Raw genomic sequence first — 25,872 nt, 5'->3', positions numbered from 1 at the left:
TACCCACAATTCCACAGCTCCTATAGTTTTTTTTATTAAGGTTTTTTTTTTGGGTTCCTTATTAGCAATGATGATTGGATACATAGCTAATATATGAACATATAGGCATTCCCTGAGAGTTTTGTAGGAATTCCATGCAAGAAACCAGGGGGTCGATCCGATATAGATCGTAGTTTGCGGCGCAACTCGAGCTATCCCATATATGTCGCCGTCAGATGCTAACGTGCTGTAAGTCTGACAAACCAGCGATGTCCAGAAATCTGCGCAAGTACAAATTTCTGGCGTCGCCAGTGACTTACGGCACGTTAGAAACTGCCGGCGCCTACAAAACCTGACTAAAGTCTAAATCACCCGCACTGTCTCACATGCCTCCCTAACATAGCCCGACACGTCTAACACGCCTCCCTAACATAGCCCGACACGTCTAACCCTCTATCCGCTATCCCCCCTCACTAGCCTAACAATAAAATATGTATTAACCCCTAAACCGCCGCTCCCGGAGCCCACCGCTACCTAATAAAGTTATTAACCCCTAAACCGCCGCCAGCTATATTAAATCTATAACCCCCTAAAGTGAGCCCCTAACACCGCCGCCATCTACCTTACCTACCCCCTAAAGTGAGCCCCTACCCCGCCGCTATCTATTTTAAAATTATTAACCCCTAATCTAATCCCCCTACCCCGCCGCCATCTATATTAAATTATTTAACCCCTAAAATACTAAACTATCCCTACACTAAACCTAAGTCTAACCCTACAAATAGCCCTGAAAAGGGCTTTTTGCGTGGCATTGCCCCAAAGTAACAGCTCTTTTGCCAGCCCTTAAAAGGGCTTTTGGCGGGGCTTTGTCACAAAGTAAACTGCTCTTTTGCCTACAATCTACATCCCCCTACACCGCGGCCACCTATAATAAATGTATTAACCCCTAATCTAATCCCCCTACACCGCGGCCACCTATAATAAATGTATTAACCTCTAATCTAATTCCCCTACACCGCCGCCAGCTATATTAACTATATTAACCCTAATTATATTAGGGTTAATATAGTTAATATAGTTACTATAGTATTTATATAAACTATATTAACTCTATCTAACCCTAACACCCCTAACTAAATTCTTATTAAATAAATCTAATTCATATTATAAACTAAAATATTCCTATTTAAATCTAAATACTTACCTATAAAATAAACACTAAGATAGCTACAATGTAATTAATAATTACATTATAGCTATGTTAGGGTTTATATTTATTTTACAGGTAAATTGTTAATTATTTTAACTAGGTATAATAGCTATTAAATAGATATTACCTATTTAATAGCTACCTAGTTAAAATAATTACCCAATTACCTGTAAAATAAATCCTAACCTAAGTTACAAATACACCTACACTATCAATAAATTAAATAAACTACAAATATCTATTTTTCTCTATCCTTAGGTTTTGAGGATTTTCCATCTTTTTTATATTGCCATCTTTTTCATATTGCCATTTTTTGTTTTTATCTTTGCTTTGATACTGAAGCTTTGGAATTGTTTTATATTGGATTACTAAGACTCATTGGAGGATAAGAAACGTTTTTATTGGAATCACTTTCATTATAACCTTTTGGACACACTTTTTTATCAGGATCGCCACAACATCATCACTATCCGATTTTTTATAGACATTGATTTGATTCCACTCTGCGTTTTATATTGTTTATATTTGTGACATTTTATGAAAATATATTGTTCACGTTTTTGTGATTGTTCACCTACGTTTTACATTGTTTATTTTTCACTTTTTTGCTCCTTTTTTTGATAAATATTCTTTTTTTTTTTTTTTTCACCACATATCACTCGCCATGTGATCTGTAACACATTTTTTACACCCTTTTTTGTGCCATCAATTTTTTGAGAACATGTTTTACATTAGATTGTGTACACACTAGTTCCTTTTGATCACATTTTTTATCACTTTTGTCGTTTTTTTTGTTTCTTTTCACCTATGATATATTGTTCACACATGATATATTGGTCAGCTGCATCTATATCTGCATAAGATTGTATTTCCTATATCAGTGGAAACTATTCCACCAATCTGTTGTACCGGTTTTTATATGATTATATGAAGTAGAGGGTAGTCTAGTCCAATTACATCTACCACTCTCTGTATACTATCTTGGGGACATTTTGCCCTTGGAGGAATATATTCCCCTTGGAATTTTATGTATTATTATCATTTTTAAACTGTTTTATATATATTTTTATGTACCATGGATCCATGTTTATAGATTAAATCTGTAATTGTAATAAATTGTATCATATCCTTTACATTACTCTATTCTATTGTCTTACTATCACAATAGCCTCTGTAGCCAAACATAGGCACTCAGCCCTCACAAAGGGTTCCATCTACTAAAGTGTGAATACATTTCTCACACACACACACCAGACCTTGACTTAACTGGCGCTCCTCTCTAAACCTCTCTGACAACAGTATTTTCTCTGTGGGTAGTGGGGGCCCACCTTAGATAGGAGCTATAGGTCCTTTAAGCGCTGTGAGTACAATAATTCTCTAAGTTACAAATACACCTACACTATCAATAAATTAAATAAACTACAAATATCTATCTAAAAATACAATTAAATAAACTAAACTACAAAAAACAAACAAACACTAAATTACAAAAAATAAAAAAAAGATTACAAGATTTTTAAGCTAATTACACCTATTATAAGCCCCCTAATAAAATAATAAACCTCCAAAATAAAAAAAATTCCCTACCCTATTCTAAATTAAAAATAGTTCAAGCTGCAGAGATTCTTCTTCCATCGGCGATGTCTTCAAGCAAATCGGCATCTTCAATTTTCTTTCTTCGCTCCTCCGCCGCGGAGCATCCTTCCGGCACGACGACTTCCCGACGAATGAGGTTCCTTTAAATAACGTCATCCAAGATGGCGTCCGCCGAATTCCGATTGGCTGATAGGATTCTATTAGCCAATCGGAATTAAGGTAGAAAAATCTGATTGGCTGATGGAATCAGCCAATTAGAATCAAGTTCAATCCGATTGGTTGATCCGATCAGCCAATCAGATTGAGCTCGCATTCTATTGGCTTTTTCCGATCAGCCAATAGAATGCAAGCTCAATCTGATTGGCTGATCGGATTGGCCAATCGGATTGAACTTGATTCTGATTGGCTGATTCCATCAGCCAATCAGAATTTTCCTACCTTAATTCCGATTGGCTGATAGAATCCTATCAGCCAATTTGAATTCGAGGGACGCCATCTTGGATGACGTCCCTTAAAGGAGCCTTCATTCGTCGGTAGTCCGTCGGGCCAGCAGGATGTTCCGCCTCGGAGGTCTGCAAGATGGATCCGGAAGAAAGAAGATTGAAGATGCCGTTGATAGAAGACTTCAGCCGGATCATGGACCTCTTCAGCTCCCGCTTGGATGAAGACTTCATTGGATCATGGACATCTTCAGCCCCCCGCTTGGGCTTGGATCAAGATATCGGAGGAGCTCTTCTGGATCGATCGGTGAACCTGGTATGGTGAAGATAAGGTAGGAAGATCTTCAGGGGCTTAGTGTTAGGTTTATTTAAGGGGGGTTTGGGTTAGATTAGGGGTATGTGGTATGTGGTGGGTTGTAATGTTGTGGGGGGGTATTGTATGTGTTTTTTTTACAGGCAAAAGAGCTGAATTCTTTGGGGCATGCCCCGCAAAGGGCCCTGTTCAGGGCTGGTAAGGTAAAAGAGCTTTGAACTTTAGTAATTTAGAATAGGGTAGGGCATTTTTTATTTTGGGGGTCTTTGTTATTTTATTAGGGGGCTTAGAGTAGGTGTAATTAGTTTAAAATTGTTGTAATATTTTTCTGATGTTTGTAAATATTTTTTTATTTTTTGCAACTTAGTTCTTTTTTATTTTTTGTACTTTAGTTTATTTCATTGTAGTTATTTGTAGATATTGTATTTAATTAATTTATTGATAGTGTAGTGTTAGGTTTAATTGTAGATAATTGTAGGTAGTTTATTTAATTTATTTATTGATAGTGTAGTGTTAGGTTTAATTGTAACTTAGGTTAGGATTTATTTTACAGGTAATTTTGTAATTATTTTAACTATTTTAGCTATTAAATAGTTCTTAACTATTTAATAGCTATTTTACCTGGTTAAAATAAATACAAAGTTACCTGTAAAATAAATATAAATCCTAAAATAGCTATAATATAATTATAGTTTATATTGTAGCTATATTAGGGTTTATTTTACAGGTAAGTATTTAGCTTTAAATAGGAATAATTTATTTAATAAGAGTTAATTTATTTTGTTAGATTTAAATTATATTTAACTTAGGGGGGTGTTAGTGTTAGGGTTAGACTTAGCTTTAGGGGTTAATACATTTATTAAAATAGCGGTGAGCTCCAGTCGGCAGATTAGGGGTTAATGTTTGAAGTTAGGTGTCGGCGATGTTAGGGAGGGCAGATTAGGGGTTAATACTATTTATTATAGGGTTAGTGAGGCGGATTAGGGGTTAATAACTTTATTATAATAGCGGTGCGGTCCGCTCGGCAGATTAGGGGTTAATAAGTGTAGGCAGGTGGAGGCGACGTTGTGGGGGCAGATTTGGGGTTAATAAATATAGGGGTCGGCGGTGTTAGGGGCAGCAGATTAGGGGTACATAAGGATAACGTAAGTAGCGGCGCTTTGCGGTCGGCAGATTAGGGGTTAATTATTGTAGGTAGCTAGCGACGTTGTGGGGGGCAGGTTAGGGGTTAATAAATATAATACAGGGGTCGGCGGTGTTAGGGGCAGCAGATTAGGGGTACATAAGGATAACGTAGGTGGCGGTCGGCAGATTAGGGGTTAAAAAATTTAATCGAGTGGCGGCGATGTGGGGGGACCTCGGTTTAGGGGTGCATAGGTAGTTTATGGGTGTTAGTGTACTTTAGAGCACTAAACCGGCGTTAGCCCAGAAAGCTCTTAACTACTGACTTTTTTCTGCGGCTGGAGTTTTGTTGTAGAAAGATCCCATTGAAAAGATAGGATACGCAAATGACGTAAGGGGATCTGCGGTATGGAAAAGTCGTGGCTGGAAAGTTAGCGTTACACCCTTTCCTGATTGACTCCAAATACCGGCGGTAGCCTAAAACCAGCGTTAGGAGCCTCTAACGCTGGTTTTGACGGCTACCGCCAAACTCTAAATCTAGGCCTATGTGTTTTTTATTTTTCGGAATTTAGTGTTTATTTTTTGTAATTTTAGATTTTTTTATTTTTTTCGTAGTGTTGTTTTTTTTAAATTTGTAATTTAGAATTTTTTTATTGGTAGTATTTTTTTATTTTATTAGAATAGTAATGTTAGATAAATTTATAGTTTAATGTTTATTTTTATTTTACAGGTAAGTTTTTATTTATTTTAAGATAGTTATATTGTAATTGTAATTTTAATTTTGTTAGGGGGATTATTTAGTAGCGGTGATGTGAGGGGCTGGCAGTTTAGGGGTTAATTGTTTTATTTAGTAGCAGCGATGTGGGGGGCGGAGGTTTAGGGGTTAATAGGTTTATTTTTGGAGGAGATGTCGGGGATTGGCAGAATAGTGGTTAATAACTTTATTATAGTGTCGGCGATGTCGGAATTTTGTGTGTTTGTTGGTATAATAAGTAATTGGAAACACATTAACTAATTTTGCAGACTTTGCTTTTTGGCCTTTCTTTGGTGAGCGTGGGAGAAAACACAATCTTTACACAAAAGCAAGAGGACTTTAACCCCTTGAGCCAATACAACGTAGATTTACATCATGCCGTGCATAACCTATGATACCGCATAACATAGATCTACGTCACATCTTCAGGAAGCACAAGCAGTTTCGGTTGTCAAGTGACAACTGAGACGTGCTGCTTATGGGCTTCTGGCATCTGCCTTTATATGGTAACGGAGCCTGATTGCAATATTGTGAAATATGAATATTGCGATCACAAATGCACGTTCTCAATATAATGTACATATGAATATTGAGAATGCGCAATAACAATCTTATAATGAGTAAAAATATGCACCTATTACAGTATACAATACATATACATTAAACAATAGATAAACATATATCATATACCCACAATCCCCAGCTCCTATAGGTGTATTATTTATATGTTTTATTCACTATTGTATTGTAAGAACAGAGGTTGAGTTTCTGTTGACAAATGTTATTTGTATTGTCATACAGTATCTTTATTAAGGGTTAGGAGTGACATGGCAACTCCTGATTGGCTTCAAGACACACTCCCTCAGAGAATATGTACACATCGCTAGGGGTGTCAAATGGGCGCTGATTGGAGCAGTGTTATATGCTTCTCACGATATAGAGACTTATTGGAGCGGGCTTGCATGCCATTTGACCCTAATCTTGCTTGCCAATAATTGCGGCGAATGTGTTGGGCAGATCTTACAGTTGTCCCTGATTGGCCTGTAGACACACGCCCTTCAGCAAACACACACATACTAGTATGGGTTAGCGCTACGGGTGCTGATTGGAATAGTAATACATCTCTCTCATGACACCAAGGCTGATTGGAGCAGATACACACTCCCCTTCAACTAGCGTAGATCACTGGTGGAAGATTAGGCATCGACATGTTATGTCAAATGACACAGTATTAGAGAGGATCACGCTATAAACGGCGTTGACTCTTTCAAAAGTAATCTTATAACCAACTCGGTATTGACCAATTCTGATGCCCCTTCTATTACACAAGTATGCTAGTAAAATAATTACACGACGAAGGGACGTTTATCCCTTGCAGGTAAATAAGCACTACTTTTTGATCACCATAAAGAGCAAGAATCTATCACTTATTTATGGCCACGCTATCCATTACAGATCAATCAAAAGATCTTATATGAGTTTATTATTACTATCTGTTATTACATATTAATATATCAGGTTATGGGTTAAGATGTTTTGTTTACTGTGGGTTAAGAATGTCACTTTGATACAGATGGTTTATGTATGAATTAATAGACAATCCTTTATATGGTTATCAGCTATTGATCAGCCTCTGAATTAGGTATTAATGGAATGGATTTTTATTTCATTTTAATTATTTTATATGTGTCAATGGAACTTTTATGTATTATGTATTATGTTTACTTGAGTGTATAATGAATTGTATATATGAACGTATCTGTTTTATGTTGATCCTTGGTTACTATAGAAGAAACACCCGGGGAACTCTGTTAAAATCCACAATCTTTATTTCATTCACTTGTTAAAAGCTTTTCATTTTCATAATAATAAATAATAATAAAACCAAGAATAAAAAGTGTAACATAAGACTGGAATAATATATCTGAATGGTGGTAAGAAAGAAATGATGTGCAGAATTAGTGAGTAAATAAAGTTATGAAATGTTATACGTGCAATTAACAGGAAACAGGTGCTTTGTGAATACAAGGTAAAAAAGCATTAGTGAGATAAAGCAATGCAATGTAACCAATTGTAACCAATTGCAAATCGTAGCGTCATGTTTTTTGTAACCAATGGCATTTTATTATGTGTCTTTTAAACATGGAGATGTGTGAGGGGGTCAAACAGCTTTGACTACGGCTATTCGCCGAAACGCGTCAGCTGACCCCTTGACGCTACTCTCAGAGGATCAACATGTGTGTCTAATACACAGATGCACGGAGGATCCTTTTAAACCTGTTTGCTGAAAATGAAAATCTTTTAACAAGTGAATGAAATAAAGATTGTGGATTTTAACAGAGTTCCCCGGGTGTTTCTTCTTTACTTTGGATTGATTTCTGTACCATAAATCCGGGTTGAGCTCTGCAACGGAAGGCGTGGAAAAAGTCCGGTAAACAGTACACTGAACGTAGGACCCGGGCCGGTGTCTCTGAGGAGGAGAGGAGCTGAGCGGTGAGTAACCGACAAATGTTGATTCGTATTCATTGCTAGTAAGAGCGTGAAAGTAACACCGCAAAAAAGAGCCCTCTCTATGGACCGGAGCCGGTCTGTCACACACACATAGAAAACCAAAAGAAGTAAGAGTGTGTATTTAGTATGGCCGTTACTGACCCGGTTGTCCTAATTAAGAAACAGTAATGGAGGAATGAAAGTGTGCTCACAGTAAAGTTAAAGGACTTTATTATATTATATGTTTTGATGTGGAATCATTTTGAAAAAGAATAATTGGAACGCAGAAACTGATCACAGTGGAGGGAGCTTAGACTCAGTGTTGCCCTTGGTTACTATAGTCACGAATTGCTGCATGGGTGTTACACTCAAAACTTTTTTGCTGTGCTAATTATTTGCATGCTTGTGTCCACCTGTTCACTCCCATGCCAATTATGGTTGCCGTAGCAATTGATTGTTACTGGTCACACATTGGTGGAAATTCAAATAGATTGTCCTATCAGATAATTTTTTAGGTTTTTAGCTTGTTATATAGCAAGTGTACATTTGAATGTTTTTTATAGCCTGATGAAACAGCCCATAGGAGGCTGAGAAACGCGTCACTGTGTTATTAAAGATTTTAATTTTTATATACACTCGCTTGTGTGGCATTTTACCCAAGATTTAATTGTGGTGCACTATTGCCCTATCCTCCTCTATACTATTTTTTCCGCTGGAAGCTGGAGACCACCTGCTGGGGATTGTCTACTGGGGATTTTGTGGTTCCAGTTTGCTGGTATTGCACCTGGAGGTGCTTTGGATCCTGTGAGTATATTCATTTGGTCACATCCTTCCTGTGTTCAAACGTTGCTGGGCCATGTTGGTTTGCCTTTTCCTCTTTTAGGCATCTCACCTCAGGCCTCCCAAGTAATCACTACTGGATCTTTGCTAAGGATCATCAGTGAGCTGGACTACTGTGAAGTTCCAGCCCGCCTCAATAGCACCATTTGGGTGCTGTATGTTTGTGAGTATATTTATTGCAACTAGTCTTCACATCCATCTGTTTTGTTTTGGTGGTACTGGGCCATGGTGGCGCCTCTGTTTTTTTCTTTTCTCAGATCAGAACAGCATTGCCCCCCACTGAAATGTATGGTATGGAATATTTTGCCAGCTTTCTGAACATCGCAACAGATCCCTTTTGAATACCTGGCCGCCTTGTGGATGTCACTTTATTGAGCATCACTGGACTGCCTGACTACTTTAAGGTACATGAAACCCAAAATGTTTCTTTCATGATTCAGATAAAGAATACAATTTTAAACAACTTTATAGCTTACTTCTATTATCTAATCTGTTTCATTCTCTTGGTATCATTTGTTGAAGGAAAAGCAATGCAGTACTGGTTTCTAACTGATCACATGGTTGAACCAATCACAATCGATATATAAATGAAGCCACCAATCAACAGCTAGAATCTAGGTTTACTGCTGCTCCTGAGATTGCCTAGATAAACCTTTCAGCAAATGATAACAAGAGAAGAAAGCAAATTAAATAATATAAGTAAATTGGAAAGTTGTTTAAAATTGTTTTCTCTATCTGAACCATGAAAGAAAAATGTTGGGTTTCATGTCCCTTTAAGAATCCAGTGATAGCCCACTGAGCCTGATACCAGCATAGATTGCAGTATGCCGGTGCCTAGGCTACATAAAAGTATAGATTCAATATGATTGGCTGTGAAATGTATAGTAATATTCATACTTGACTATTACTGGACTGTTAATAGATTACCTCACATAAGGCATCAAGTAACAGCATGAGATACACACCGATTTGCGTGTATCTCGTGTTTTTTGTAATGTTTTTTATTTTAAGTCTTATACAAAAATGAAAATACAATTCAATATTGAGTTACAATCATAGTCAAGAATCATATACTGTATATAACAAAATATAACATTTCATGTGTATCTCATGTAATGGATTCATCCCTTCTGTTATTTACTGTCCCAGCTATCACTTACCTGGGGTTGCCTCTAAATGGCTATTTCTGTGATGCCTTACTGGTGAAGCAAAAATAATGTGATCACTGATCTGTCTGTGAAACATAGAAACATAGAAGTTGAGAGTAGATAAGAACCAAAAGGTCCATCAAGCCTACCCATATTACATATATGCGTATATTCTGCGCCAAGACGGATTACCTGCACGGCTATTGGCTAAGAGGTGGAAACGTTACCTCTCAGCCAAATAGTGTTCTGCCGTGTGCTGCCTTAGCAACTCAGTGCAGCAAACGCTGCAAACAAATAAAGAAGCTTTTAGAACTAAGTATTTTATACTTCATGAATCAAAGTCCCCTTTATTTATTCCAATGGTAAATCCTAGCATTTCACAAATGCTAGGATTTACCATCACTTTAAGTCCCTTCATATATTTGAAGGTTTCTATCATGTCACCTCTTTCCCTTCTCGCCTCTAAACTATACATATTTAGATCAAAGAGATCATTATTTGTATGTTTTATATTTTAGACCATGTACCATTTTAGTAGCCCTTCTTTGGACAGTTTCTTATATCCTTTTGGAGATACTGAGGCCCATTTATCAAGCTCCGAAAGGAGCTTGAGGGCCCATGATTGGATCAGCCAATCGGATTGAACTTGAATCTGATTGGCTGATTCCATCAGCCAATCAGAATTTTCCTACCTTAATTCCAATTGGCTGATAGAATCCTATCAGCCAATCGAAATTCGAGGGACGTCATCTTGGATGACGTCCCATAAAGGAACCGTCATTCGTCGGGAAGTCGTCGGTGAAGATGGATGGATCCGCGCTGGAGGTCTTGAAGATCAGCCGGTCGTCATCGGATTGAAGAACATAGAAGATGCGGCTTGGATGAAGATGTTTGCCCGTCCGGATGTCCTCTTCTGCCCGCTTGGATCAAGACTTCAGCCGGAGGATGGACGTCACTCTTCAGCCCCCGCTTGGGCTTGGATCAAGATTTCGGAGGCTTGGATCAAGACTTCGGTGGACAGATCGGTGAACCTGGCATGGTGAAGATAAGGTAGGAAGATCTTCAGGGGCTTAGTGTTAGGTTTATTTAAGGGGGGTTTGGGTTAGATTAGGGGTATGTGGGTGGTGGGTTGTAATGTTGGGGGGGTATTGTATGTTTTTTTTACAGGCAAAAGAGCTGAATTATTTGGGGCATGCCCCGCAAATGGCCCTTTTCAGGGCTGGTAAGGTAAAAGAGCTTTGAACTTTTTTAATTTAGAATAGGGTAGGGCATTTTTTTATTTTGGGGGTCTTTGTTATTTTATTAGGGGGCTTAGAGTAGGTGTAATTAGTTTAAAATTGTTGTAATAATTTTCTAATGTTTGTAAATATTTTTTTATTTTTTGTAACTTAGTTCTTTTTTATTTTTTGTACTTTAGCTAGTTTATTTAAATGTATTTATTTGTATGTATTGTATTTAATTAATTTATTGATAGTGTAGTGTTAGGTTTAATTGTAGATAATTGTAGGTAGTTTATTTAATTTATTTATTTATAGTGTAGTGTTAGGTTTAATTGTAACTTAGGTTAGGATTTATTTTACAGGTAATTTGTAATTATTTTAACTAGGTAACTATTAAATAGTTATTAACTATTTAATAGCTATTGTACCTGGTTAAAATAAATACAAAGTTTCCTGTAAAATAAATATTAATCCTAAAATAGCTACAATATAATTATAATTTATATTGTAGCTATATTAGGGTTTATTTTACAGGTAAGTATTTAGCTTTAAATAGGAATAATTTATTTAATAAGAGTTAATTTATTTCGTTAGAATAAAGTTATATTTAACTTAGGGGGGTGTTAGGGTTAGGGTTAGAATTAGCTTTAGGGGTTAAAAAATGTATTAGAGTAGCGGTGAGCTCCGGTCGGCAGATTAGGGGTTAATACTTGAAGTTAGGTGTCGGCGATGTTAGGGAGGGCAGATTAGGGGTTAATACTATTTATTATAGGGTTATTGAGGCGGGAGTGAGGCGGATTAGGGGTTAATACATTTATTATAGTAGCGGCGAGATCCGGTCGGCAGATTAGGGGTTAATAATAATATGCAGGGGTCAGCGATAGCGGGGGCGGCAGATTAGGGGTTAATAAGTGTAAGGTTAGGGGTGTTTAGACTCGGGGTACATGTTAAGGTGTTAGGTGCAGACATAGGAAGTGTTCCCCATAGGAAACAATGTAGCTGCGTTAGGAGCTGAACGCTGCTTTTTTGCAGGTGTTAGGTTTTTTTTCAGCTCAAACAGCCCCATTGTTTCCTATGGGGGAATCGTGCACGAGCACGTTTTTGAAGCTGGCCACGTCCGTAAGCACCGCTGGAATTTAGAGTTGCAGTGGCGGTAAATATGCTCTATGCTCCCTTTTTGGAGCCTAACGCAGCCATTCTGTGAACTCTAAATACCAGCGGTATTTAAAAGGTGCGGGAGAAAAAAAGCCAGAGTAGCTAACGCACCCCTTTGGCCGCAGAACTCTAAATCTAGCCGTTAGTGTTTAGACACAGGCATTGTATTTCAACTGAGTTCACAGTCTCTAGGCATGCTCCAGCAGATAATCCCTATTCACTTTTGCATTCTACCAAAAGAACAATAAACATAGATGCACCCATAAAAGGAATTGTGTGGGGGGAGTTAGAGCTTTAAAATTCAGAAACTAAAAAGAAAGGGTTAATGGCGAGGCACTGCAGTATAAATTTGCAGGTAAAATAATTAAAGTACATATACTATTATTTTATCTCTATCCCAACTTGTTTTATGTCCCTTTAAGTGAAAGCTGTTTAAATTATATTCAGTACAGTAATAATATTTTTTCATGAAAAAAACACTGTAATACATTTTTTTAAAATGGAAAAAAGAATATTTTTAAATTTCATGTATAATTTCAAATGTTACATTCAATATCTTGAAAGCCAACATTTGCAAAAGTTTTTTTTAAAAAAAATATTGTCTAAAGTTTATCAATAAATTGGCATTCATTTAGAATAATCAGATATGGATAAGAATTATTATTTTTAATGTAAATGGTGAAATATATGCCCTTTCTGATGGACACCCTAGTAACACGATAGATTCATATTCTGTAATAATAAGAAGGAAAGAGAATGGGGTAAAATGAAAGAAAAATATTGAAAGAGAAAGAACTGTAGCATACCTGCTGAACAAGTAAAAGAGTTAATTGCTACTAGAATATTTTCTCTCTTTTACTTTATTTAACAGATATCCTGAGGGAGAAACTGCAGCAGCTCTTTTTTCAATAAAATTTTACTTTTTCTTTGTCATTTTTTCAGAATTACCTTTAATGATTCATGTTGTTACATGTGTGGGTGTGATTCTATGTCAAACAAAAGACATTTGTCAGAAAAGCCAATCTACGAACTGTTATAGATTTGGAGCATTAATGTCTTTAATACGCTGTTCTACATGTCTCCCTGTTTTTTAGGTCTATATACTCTGCTTTGTGACATTCATTCTGGTTTTCTTTTTTTCCTAAAAAGATATAGGATCACTATAGGTCTAATATTCAGACAATGAAGTTACCCATGTTTTAACCTTGCCACATATCTGTCCCTAATTGGCCTACTACAGTAAGGAATCTGGATAGAATCATAGATTTTGATAGCACAATATTTTAAGATTAGGCGATTGAGTGCTTTATAGGTTAGCGTTGATCATTTTAATTTTATTCTAAAGTTTATAGGGAGCCAATGTAGGAACTGGCATAGTTGGGCAGCTGATGTAGTGCATTGACTTAGGTGGACGAGTCTAGCTAAAGCAGTCATCATAGATTGGAGGGGGGAGAGGTGGTCTATAGCAAGGTCATTTAGGAGTAGGTTGCAGTAGTCAATATATGACAAAATAAGGTAACTAATTAGTAAGTTTGTAGTTTATTGATTAACCCCTTAATGACCACAGCACTTTTCCATTTTCTGTCCGTTTGGGACCAAGGCTATTTTTACATTTCTGCGGTGTTTGTGTTTAGCTGTAATTTTCCTCTTACTCATTTACTGTACCCACACATATTATATACCGTTTTTCTCGCCATTAAATGGACTTTCTAAAGATACCATTATTTTCATCATATCTTATAATTTACTATAAAAAAATTATAAAATATGAGGAAAAAAATTGAAAAAAACACACTTTTTCTAACTTTGACCCCCAAAATCTGTTACACATCTACAACCACCAAAAAACACCCATGCTAAATAGTTTCTAAATTTTGTCCTGAGTTTAGAAATACCCAATGTTTACATGTTCTTTGCTTTTTTTGTAAGTTATAGGGCCATAAATACAAGTAGCACTTTGCTATTTCCAAACCATTATTTTTCAAAATTAGCGCTAGTTACATTAGAACACTAATATCTTTCAGGAATCTCTGAATATCCATTGACATGTATATATTTTTTTTTAGTAGACATCCCAAAGTATTCATCTAGGCCCATTTTGGTATATTTCATGCCACCATTTCACCGCCAAATGAGATTAAATACAAAAAATCGTTCACTTTTTAACAAATTTTTTCACAAACTTTTGGTTTCTCACTGAAATTATTTACAAACAGCTTGTGCAATTATGGCTTAAATGGTTGTAAATGCTTCTCTGGGATCCCCTTTGTTCAGAAATAGCAGACATATATGGCTTTGGCGTTGCTTTTTAGTAATTAGAAGGCTGCTAAATGCCACTGCGCACTACACGTGTATTATGCCCAGCAGTGGAGGGGTTAATTATGGAGCATGTAGGGAGCTTTTAGGGATACTTTTAGCTTTAGTGTAGTGTAGTAGACAACCCCAAGTATTGATCTAAGCCAATTTTGGTATATTTCATGCCACCATTTCACCGCCAAATGCGATCAAATTAAAAAAAACGTTAAATTTTTCACAATTTTAGGTTTCTCACTGAAATCATTTACAAACAGCTTTTGCAATTATGGAAAAAATGGTTGTAAATGCTTCTCTGGGATCCCCTTTGTTCAGAAATAGCAGACATATATGGCTTTGGCGTTGCTTTTTGGTAATTAGAAGGCCGCCAAATGCTGCTGCATTTCACACGTGTATTATGGCTAGCAGTGAAGGGGTTAATTGTGTAGCTTGCAGGGTTAATTTTAGCTTTAGTGTAGAGCTCAGCCTCCCACCTGAAACATGAGACCCCCTGATCCCTCCCAAACAGCTCTCTTCCCTCCCCCACCCCACAATTGTCCCCGCCATCTTAAGTACTGGCAGAAACTCTGCCAGTACTAAAATAAAAGCTATACTTGGGCTTTTTTTGTTTTGTTTTTTGGCATATTTACATATGCTGCTGTGTAGGATCCCCCCTTAGTCCCCAACCTCACTGATCCCCCACCAAACAGCTCTCTAACCCTCCCCCTCTGCCTTAATGGGCGCCATCTTGGGTACTGGCAGCTGTCTGCCAGTACCCAGTTAGTAAAAAATGTGCCTTTTTTTTTAAAAAAAATGCCCTTTTCTGTAGTGTAGCTTCCCCCCCCCCCCAAGACCATCCCCCCACCCCTTCCAGATCTCTTAGATTATATGTGTTTAGCGGTTCCCTCCCGCTCCCGCCCCGTGCACGCGCCCACCCGCCGCCCCCCGTGCACGTGCGCGCTCCCGACGGTTCCGCCCCCGATCCCGCCCCCCTTCCCTCCAGTCGGCACATCGATGGCCGCCCACCCGCCTCCCAGACTTGCTCCCACCCACCAACGATACCGGCCACCGATGTCCGGTGCAGAGAGGGCCACAGAGTGGCTCTCTCTGCATCGGATGGCCAAGGGGGGTTATTGCAGGATGCCTCCATATCGAGGCATCACTGCAATAACCGGAAAGCAGCTGGAAGCGAGCAGGATCGCTTCCAGCTGCTTTCCAGACCAAGGACGTACGCCACACGTCCTCGGTCATTAACTGTCTTTTTTTTGAGGACGTGTGGCGTACGTCCTTGGTCATTAAGGGGTTAAGGAAAATCCAAATTCTGGAAATGTCATCTAGGTGTGAACGCAGGATTTGGTAAACGCTTTTATATGTGGAGTGAAGGTTCAGAGAAATAAGAAGCAACATGTGCTTTAGACATGTGTGTGCATGTGTATATATGTGGGTGTATATGTGTTTGTGTACATTTATGTGTGCATGTGTATATATGTGTATGAATGTGCGTGTATGTGCCTGTGTGTCTGTATGTGTATATGTGTTTGTGTATATGTGTATATATGTGTATATATGTGTATGAATGTGCGTGTATGTGCCTGTGTGTATGTATGTGCATATGTGTATATGTATGTGTGCATGTGTATATATGTGTATGAATGTGCGTGTATCTGCGTGTTTGTGTGTGTGTGTATGTATGTGTAAATGTGTATATATGAGAAAGGAGAAATGGAGGCGCTTCATAGGGTGCGTATGTTAGGACAAGTGAAATGCTGCAAGAAACAGACAAGTGGTGCGTGAGAGGCGAGCTGGGACACACCGGTCCCCCAGCGAGACAAACCCTGGTTATTTCAGGAAGCTTGAGTGGAAACAGATCCCCAACACAGCATCAACACAGTTCTGTAGAAAGGATTCCTACAGGGTGTCAGCTCAATTCGCTGAATGTGCAAACAGACAGGCTGGAAGGCAGTGCAAAAGAGCACTCAGGTTACCAATTAGGCAATAAAAGGTAATAAAAAGTGCTGCTGAGATTGTATATAAAGTATAAAATAAAATGATAGTTCCAGTTAAAAGGGGTTTATTTAAAAGCAACGCGTTTCTCAGTGGATATACCACTGTTTCATCAGGCCTGGGGACCTGTGTGCCCCAGCTCGCCTCTCATGCACCACCGGTGGTGCCTGCAAACACGTGAGTTGCCATTTGTCTGTTTCTTGCAGCATTTCACTTGTCCTAACATACTCACCCTATGAAGCGCCTCCATTTCTCCTTTCTTATATATCTCTAGTATCGTTTGGGACTCAGGATCCCTACCATTGGAGAGCCGAATCGCTGGGTCACTTATCCACTCTGAAGCCTGTATATCCAATGGGCTTTGGTTTGTGGATCACCATCTGATTAAAGGAACATCACATTGCACATTCATTCATATAAGGACATATTTTATGTTATTCCCTGATCATACACTTGTGGACTCTCTTTAACTGTGCCAAATTGTGTTTTTATTTTTACACTTTCTAATGTTGTATTGATTAATTATACACTACCTTTTTGCTATTATTTTTATTTTCGATATTTTATTTGTTATTGATTTTGTCACATTTTATCTAATCTATATTACCTAGATTGGATATTGTTACAGTTACATCATATGCACTACCTGTTGCACCTTTCATTGTTGCATCTTACATTTTAGCACTTTATATTAACACTTCTTGTAGTGTTATATAATCATTTTTTTACACCATTTTAGCTACATATATTCACATATGCACATATATTTTTAGGTATGTACATGTGTATATTTATTTAGATATACTAGGTTCCTTGTGTTTGTCTCACAAACTGGTATCACTGAATATTGGTGGGTGCCCCCTAGTTTGTTACAGTGCGCCGTTGGTATTCCATCTGGTGCACTTACATACAATCGCTTTCATTAAATGTGTATGTATGTGTGCATGTGTTTGTGTGTGTGCACGTGTTTATGTGTGTATGTGTACATGTGTTTGTGCGTATGTGTTAATATGTGTGCATGTGTTTGTGTGTGTGTAAGTATGTGTTAGCATGTGTGCATGTGTTTGTGTTTGTATGTATGTGTGTATGTGTACATGTGTTTGTATGTATGTGTGTATGTGTACATGTGTTTGTGTGTATGTGTTAGCATGTGTGCATGTGTTTGTGTGTGTATGTGTGCACGTGTGTGTGTATGTGTTTTTGTGTGTGGGCCCAGTGAGTTCTAGTTGATTTTTGAGTCTAAACCAAGGCATTACAATTTATTAATTAGTTCATTGTGTGAGCCAGTGCCAAATGTATTGCTAAAATGTAATTAAACTATGATTAATGCTTCACCCTGGTCTATCACTTATATAGTTATATAGTCAAAGAAATCAATTAGGTTAGTCTGATAATCTTCCTGTAGTAAAACCAAGGTTGTGTTTGGTCCTCTAAATTGTAAGGGAAGTCAAAATGCTTTCCTATAAAAGAGTTTATTATTATTATTATTATTATATATTTGTATAGTGCCGCCAAATTCCGTAGCGCTGGGTTTACATAGCTAATAGGAGGCATAGCACAGCAGCTTCAAGCGTCTGCACTAAAGGACCTTCTCCTTTATTGCAAGTTCTGTGAGTTGCCTTTTATTGGCCTGGGAAGGGATCTGTGAAGAAGTGGAGTGGGTTTTTGATTTCACTTACTGGCTAAATTCTATATTTTTTATATCAATAATATTTTTTTTCTTAAAAGTGATAGATTTTTATTAAAAAATTAAAAAGAAACCTAACAGCAATGTGACTAATAGATATGTTTAACTAAAGAAGCCTCAGGCTTGAACCCTAAGGTATGCTATTAGTAATTCTTCTGAACTTTGAATGTTTTCCATTACTTAAAAAATGCTATCAATTATCACTAAGGGTTTTTTAGGGTAAACACAAGATGATAAGTTTTATAAACATATATTTAATTACAGTCTTTCTTTTTCTATCTAGTTATTAACTTCTACAAAGCTGTGCTCCTGCAATACCTCTCTGCCACTCTTAGATAAGAATAATTGGTGATTGAAGTACACCTAATGTGCCCTCCACCTATATTGGCACTCTTGGTAAATATGAGCAAAGAAGGCTGTGAAAAACTGTCTTTATTCTTTAACCTTTTGATATTTTGTTAAATAAGTACACAAAAATGTTCTGCTCTCATGAATATCAAACAATTGCAAACACAGCACAGGTTTATCCAAAAAAATAAAATAAAAAAATCCTTAGTTAAATATATGTGTGGCACAATTATTGGCACCCTTTTAGTCAATACTTTGTGCTACCTCCCTTTGCCAAGATAACAGGCTCTGAGTCTTCTCCTATAATGTATGATGAGGTTGGAAAATACATGGCAAGGGATCTGATTCCATTCCTCCATACAGAATCTCTTCAGATCCTTCAAATTTCAAGGTTCATGCTGGTGGACACTCCACTTCAGTTCACCCAACAGAATTTCTATGGGGCTCAAGTCAGGGAACTGGAATGGCATAGCAGGACCTTTATTTTGTGGTCAGTTTACCATTTTTGTGTTAATTTTGATGTGTTTTGGATCATTGTCCTGCTGGAAAATCCAGCCATGGCCCACTTTAAGCTTTCTGGCAGAGGCAGTCAGGTTTTCATTTAATATCTGTTTATATTTGATTTTGTTCATGATGCCATGTACCCTTACAAAATGTCCAGGTCCTCTGTCAGAAAAATAGCTCCAAAACATTAATGAGACACCACCATATTTAACCGTAGGCATGAGGTACTTTTCCATATGGCTACCTCTCTGTGTGCTTCAAACCCACCTCTGATGTTTATTGGCAAAAAGCTCTATATTGGTTTCATTTGACCATAGAACCCAATCCCATTTGAAGTTCCAGTAGCGTCTGGCAAACTGAAAATGCTTGAGTTTGTTTTTGGATGAGAGTAGAGGCTTTTTCTTGAAACCTAACCAAACAACTTGTGGTGATGTTGGTGATGTCAAATTGTAGTTTTTGAGACTTTCAGACTCTAATATGCAACTAACTTCTGCAATGCTCCAGCTGTGATCCTTGGAGATAGTTTGGCCACTCAAACAATCCTCTTCACAGTGTGTTAAAACAAAATAGACACACATCCAGGTTGATCCATAACATTTGCAGTTGACTGTACATTCTTAATTATTGCCCAGATGGTGGAAATTATATTTTCTTATTCCCACTTCACATTTTCTGAAGCTCAACAATCTTTTGCCGCACATCACAGCTATATTCCTAGATCTTACCTATGTAAAATACCAAAATGTATACTTCAAATATATTTTTCTCATAAGAATTCATAGGGGTGCCAATAATTGTGCCACACATTTATTTAACAAAGATTTTTTTTTTTGGACTAACCTGTGTTGTGTTTGCAATTGTTTGATATCCATGAGAGCAGAGTATTTTCGTCTATTTTTTGAACAAAAGATCAAGGGCGCGATCCGATAAACGGCGTAGTTTGCGGCGCAAGCAAGGGAACCCGCGTCGCCCGCAGTTTCAGCTTGCAAATCGAGCTATCCCATATACGGCGCCGTCAGATGCTAACGTGCCGTAAGTCGGATAAACCAGCAATGTCCAGAAATCTGCGCAAGTACAAATTTCTGGCGTCGTCAGTGACTTACGGCACGTTAGAAACTGCCGGCGCCTACAAAACCTGACTAAAGTCTAAATCACCCGCACTGTCTAACACGCCTCCCTAACCCATAGCCCGACACGTCTAACCCTCTATCCGCTATCCCCCCTCTCTATCCTAACAATAAAATATGTATTAAACCCTAAACCGCCGCTCCCAAACCCTGCCGCAACCTAATAGAGTTATTAACCCCTAAACCACCGCCAGCTATATTAAATCTATAACCCCCTAAAGTGAGCCCCTAACACCGCCGCCATCTACCTTACCTACCTCCTAAAGTGAGCCCCTACCCCACCGCTATCTATATTAAATTATTTAACCCCTAATCTAATCCCCCTACCCCACCGCCATCTATATTAAATTATTTAACCCCTAAAATACTAAACTATCCCTACCACTAAACCTAAGTCTAACCCTACAAATAGCCCTGAAAAGGGCTTTTTGCGTGGCATTGCCCCAAAGTAACAGCTCTTTTGCCAGCCCTTAAAAGGGCTTTTTGCAGGGCATGCCCCAAAGAATTCAGCTCTTTTGTCAGCCCTTAAAAGGGCTTTTGGCGGGGCTTTGTCACAAAGTAAACTGCTCTTTTGCCTACAATCTACATCCCCCTACACCGCGGCCACCTATAATAAATGTATTAACCCCTAATCTAATCCCCCTACACCGCCGCCAGCTATATTAACTATATTAACCCTAATTATATTAGGGTTAATATAGTTAATATAGTTATTATATTATATATATTAACTATATTAACCCTAATTATATTAGGGTTAATATAGTTAATATCGTTATTATATTATATATATATATATATTAATTATAATAACCCTATCTAACTCTAACATCCTAACTAAACTCTTATTAAAATAAATCTAATATTAATATTATTAATTAAAATATTCCTATTTAAATCTAAATACTTACCTATAAAATAAACCCTAAGATAGCTACAATATAATTAATAATTACATTGTAGCTATGTTAGGGTTTATATTTATTTTACAGGTTAATTGTTAATTATTTTAACTAGGTATAATAGCTATTAAATAGTTATTAACTATTTAATAGCTACCTAGTTAAAATAATTACCCAATTACCTGTAAAATAAATCCTAACCTAAGTTACAAATACACCTACACTATCAATAAATTAAATAAACTACAAATATCTATCTAAAAATACAATTAAATAAACTAAACTAAATTACAAAAAAAACAAACACTAAATTACAAAAAATAAAAAAAGATTACAAGATTTTTAAGCTAATTACACCTATTCTAAGCCCCCTAATAAAATAATAAAGCCCCCCAAAATAAAAAAATTCCCTACCCTATTCTAAATTAAAAAAAGTTCAAAACTCTTTTACCTTACCAGCCCTTAAAAGGGCCTTTTGTGGGGGCATGCCCCAAAGAAAACTGCTCTTTTGCCTGAAAAAAAAACACAATACCACCCCCCAACATTACAACCCACCACCCACATACCCCTAATCTAACCCAAAACCCCTTAAATAAACCTAACACTACCCCCCTGAAGATCTCCATACCTTATCTTCACCACGCCGGGCCGAACTCCTCATCCGTTCCGGGTGATGTCTATCCAAGCGGTAAAGAAGAAATCTTCATCCCGGCGATGTTTTTATCCAAGCGGCAGCAAAGTCTTCTTCCATCCGCCAGCATCTTCCATCAAGCGGCATCTTCAATATTCTCTCCACCGACGCGGAGCATCCATCCCGGCCGACGACTGAACGACGAATGAGGTACCTTTAAATGACGTCATCCAAGATGGCGTCCGCCGAATTCCGATTGGCTGATAGGATTCTATCAGCCAATCGGAATTAAGGTAGAAAAATCTGATTGGCTGATTGAATCAGCCAATCAAATTTAAGTTCAATCCGATTGGCTGAACCAATCAGCCAATCAGATTGAGCTCGCATTCTATTGGCTGTTCCGATCAGCCAATAGAATGCGAGCTCAATCTGATTGGCTGATTGGTTCAGCCAATCGGATTGAACTTGAATCTGATTGGCTGATTCAATCAGCCAATCAGATTTTTCTACCTTAATTCCGATTGGCTGATAGAATCCTATCAGCCAATCGGAATTCGACGGACGCCATCTTGGATGACGTCATTTAAAGGTACCTCATTCGTCGTTCAGTTGTCGGCCGGGATGGATGCTCCGCGTCGGTGGAGAGAATATTGAAGATGCCACTTGATGGAAGATGCTGGCGGATGGAAGAAGACTTTGCTGCCGCTTGGATAAAAATATCGCCGGGATGAAGATTTCTTCTTTACCGCTTGGATAGACATCACCCGGATCGGATGAGGAGTTCGGCCCGGCGTGGTGAAGATAAGGTAGGGAGATCTTCAGGGGGGTAGTGTTAGGTTTATTTAAGGGGGGTTTGGGTTAGATTAGGGGTATGTGGGTGGTGGGTTGTAATGTTGGGGGGTGGTATTGTGTTTTTTTTTCAGGCAAAAGAGCAGTTTTCTTTGGGGCATGCCCCCACAAAAGGCCCTTTTAAGGGCTGGTAAGGTGAAAGAGCTTTGAACTTTTTTTAATTTAGAATAGGGTATGGATTTTTTTTATTTTAGGGGGCTTTATTATTTTATTAGGGGGCTTAGAATAGGTGTAATTAGCTTAAAAATCTTGTAATCTTTTTTTATTTTTTGTAATTTAGTGTTTTTTTTTGTAATTTAGTTTAGTTTATTTAATTGTATTTTTAGATAGATATTTGTAGTTTATTTAATTTATTGATAGTGTAGGTGTATTTGTAACTTAGATTAGGATTTATTTTACAGGTAATTGGGTAATTATTTTAACTAGGTAGCTATTAAATAGTTAATAACTATTTAATAGCTATTATACCTAGTTAAAATAATTAACAATTTACCTGTAAAATAAATATAAACCCTAACATAGCTACAATGTAATTATTAATTATATTGTAGCTATCTTAGGTTTTATTTTATAGGTAAGTATTTAGATTTAAATAGGAATATTTTAGTTTATAATATGAATTAGATTTATTTAATAAGAATTTAGTTAGGGGTGTTAGGGTTAGATAGAGTTAATATAGTTAATATAAATACTATAGTATCTATATTAACTATATTAACCCTAATATAATTAGGGTTAATATAGTTAATATATATAATGTAATAACTATATTAACTATAATATACTTAGGGTTAATATAGATAATATAGCTGGCGGCGGGGTAGGTAGATTAAATTAGGGGTTAATAATTTTAATATAGATGGCGGCGGTGTAAGGGGCTTACATTAGGGGTTAATACTATTAATATAGGTGGCGGCGGTGTAGGGAGGGCAGGTTATAGGGCAAAAGAGCTGTTCACTTTGGGGGCAAAGCCCCGCAAAAGGCCCTTTCAAGGGCTGGTAATAGAGATCATTATTTTAGGGGGATTAGATTAGGGGTTAATAATATTAATATAGCTGGCGGCGGTATAGGGGGATTAGATTATGGGGTTAATAATTTTTATATAGGTGGCGGCGGTGTAAGGGGTCAGATTAGGGGATAGATAAGGTAGATGGCGGCGGTGTAAGGGGTTCACATTAGGGGATAGATCAGTTAGATGGAGCGGTTTTAGGGGTTCACATTAGGGGATAGATCAGTTAGATGGTGGCGGTTTTAGGGGCTCACAGTAGGGGGTTAGTTTATGTAGATGGCGGCGGTTTAGGGGTTAAATACTTTATTAGGGATTGCGGCGGGGGATCGCGGTTGACAGGGAGATAGACATTGCGCATGCGTTAGGTGTTAGGTTTTATTTAGCAGATCGCGGTTGACAGGTAGATAGACATTGCGCATGCGTTAGGTGTTAGGTTTATTTAGCAGCCAGTTTAGGGAGTTACGGGGCTCCAATAGTCAGCGTAAGGCTTCTTACGGCTGCTTTTTGTGGCGAGGTGAAAATGGAGTAAGATTTCTCCATTTTCGCCACGTAAGTCCTTATGCTGTATATTGGATACCAAACTGCGCTGGTTTGGTATACCTGCCTATGGCCCAAAAAAACTACGGGCGACGGCAGAAATATATAACTTCTAGGTTACGCCGTATATAGGATACCAAACCCGCGCAAATATTGGCGTCGCCAGCTTTTGCGGGCGACGATTTTTATCGGATCGACACCCAAAAGGTTAAACAATAAAGTACATTTTTAACAGACTTCTTTGCTCATATTTACCAAGGGTACCAATATTAGTGGAGGGCACTGTAGTGTACATATTTTACTCCAGATTGGCTCACTGGCCACATACGTTTCTGTACCTTTTGGTTGTGAATATTATATTTTTTTAAATGCATTTAGCAGGAGATGGTGACTGATTCTGGGAGAGTCCTGGTGAAGAGAATTCCAGTAATTGGACTTCTGCAACCAGAGGAATTGGGACAATTCAGTACTTCAGTACAGTTAGGGAAATCTATCACGCTATGGTGCAAATTACAAACTCAGGTAGACAGAATTCTCAAGAAGTGATATTTAACAGAACTTGACTCAGGATAGAAATAACTTTAGTGGCCAAGGGAATTAAGTGTAAGCTAGGGATATAGCTAGCATATTTACTGGTTAAATTAATCTGGACTCAAGCACACACACAATTAAATGTAGTCTTGAAGAAAATCACAGTTACAAAAGAGATATGTAACAAAGGACATAAAGTGCACTGTCCATTACCCTACTGTTTGAAAACAGACCCCCTGCTATTCTTCACTCCTATTATTTACACTTCTCTGATACGCCCAGATACACCCGATATTGTGGGTGAGGGTTACCAACCCCTCAGGAACACACAAGCTATTCTCCCCAAATTATACTCCAACAAGGGGAATGAGTCACTAGGACAGACAAAGTTCCAGGGACATGTCTATGATTTATGCAGCCATATCCTCCAACCCCACAAAGAGCTAGATTACAAGTTTCAGGGTAAAAAAAAAAATTCCGCAATCACGAAAACATCGCTAGCATTAGGCTTTTTGCGCAAAAATCCTAATTTGAGTTTTTGCGTGAGTGTGCATGTATTCCCCCATAGAGATCAATGGAGACAAAAAAATGAAAAAAACTAACACCCTACTCGTGCAAACTACATTGCATTTTTGCATTGCCCATAGAAATTAATAGAGAAAAAAAACTGAAAAAAAAAACACCCTACCTTAAGCCCCTAGCCTAATAACCCCTAAACCGCCATCCCCCCACAATGCAAATGATCTAAATAAACTTTTAACCCTTAAACTGCCATCCCCCACAATGCAAAGTATCTAAATAAACTACTAACCCCTAAACCCCCAGCCCGCACAATTCAAACTATCTAAATAAACTATTAACACCTAAACTGCCACCCTCCCCACAACGCAAAGTAATAAACTAACATTTAAACCCCTAACCTAACACTCTCTAACTTAACCCAAATTAAAATACCCCTAAATTTGCCAAAAAAAATCCTAACTACCTTTAAAAAAATACCTGTAAAATTAAATAAAAACCTAATCTTACCTTTAAAAATAAAAAAATTACATTACTAAAAATAAAAAACCTAATATTAAACAATAAAAACACAACAAAAAAATAAGATTAAAAAAAATGACAAAAATCTAACACCTAGATTTAGAGTTTTGCGGCCAAAGGGGTGCGTTAGCTAAGCATGTTTT

This window comes from Bombina bombina, chromosome 4, assembly GCF_027579735.1.
Source record: "Bombina bombina isolate aBomBom1 chromosome 4, aBomBom1.pri, whole genome shotgun sequence".
Taxonomy (NCBI): Eukaryota; Metazoa; Chordata; class Amphibia; order Anura; family Bombinatoridae; genus Bombina; species Bombina bombina.
The sequence above is the reverse complement of the archived record's forward strand: the minus strand, read 5'-3'. Positions refer to the sequence as shown.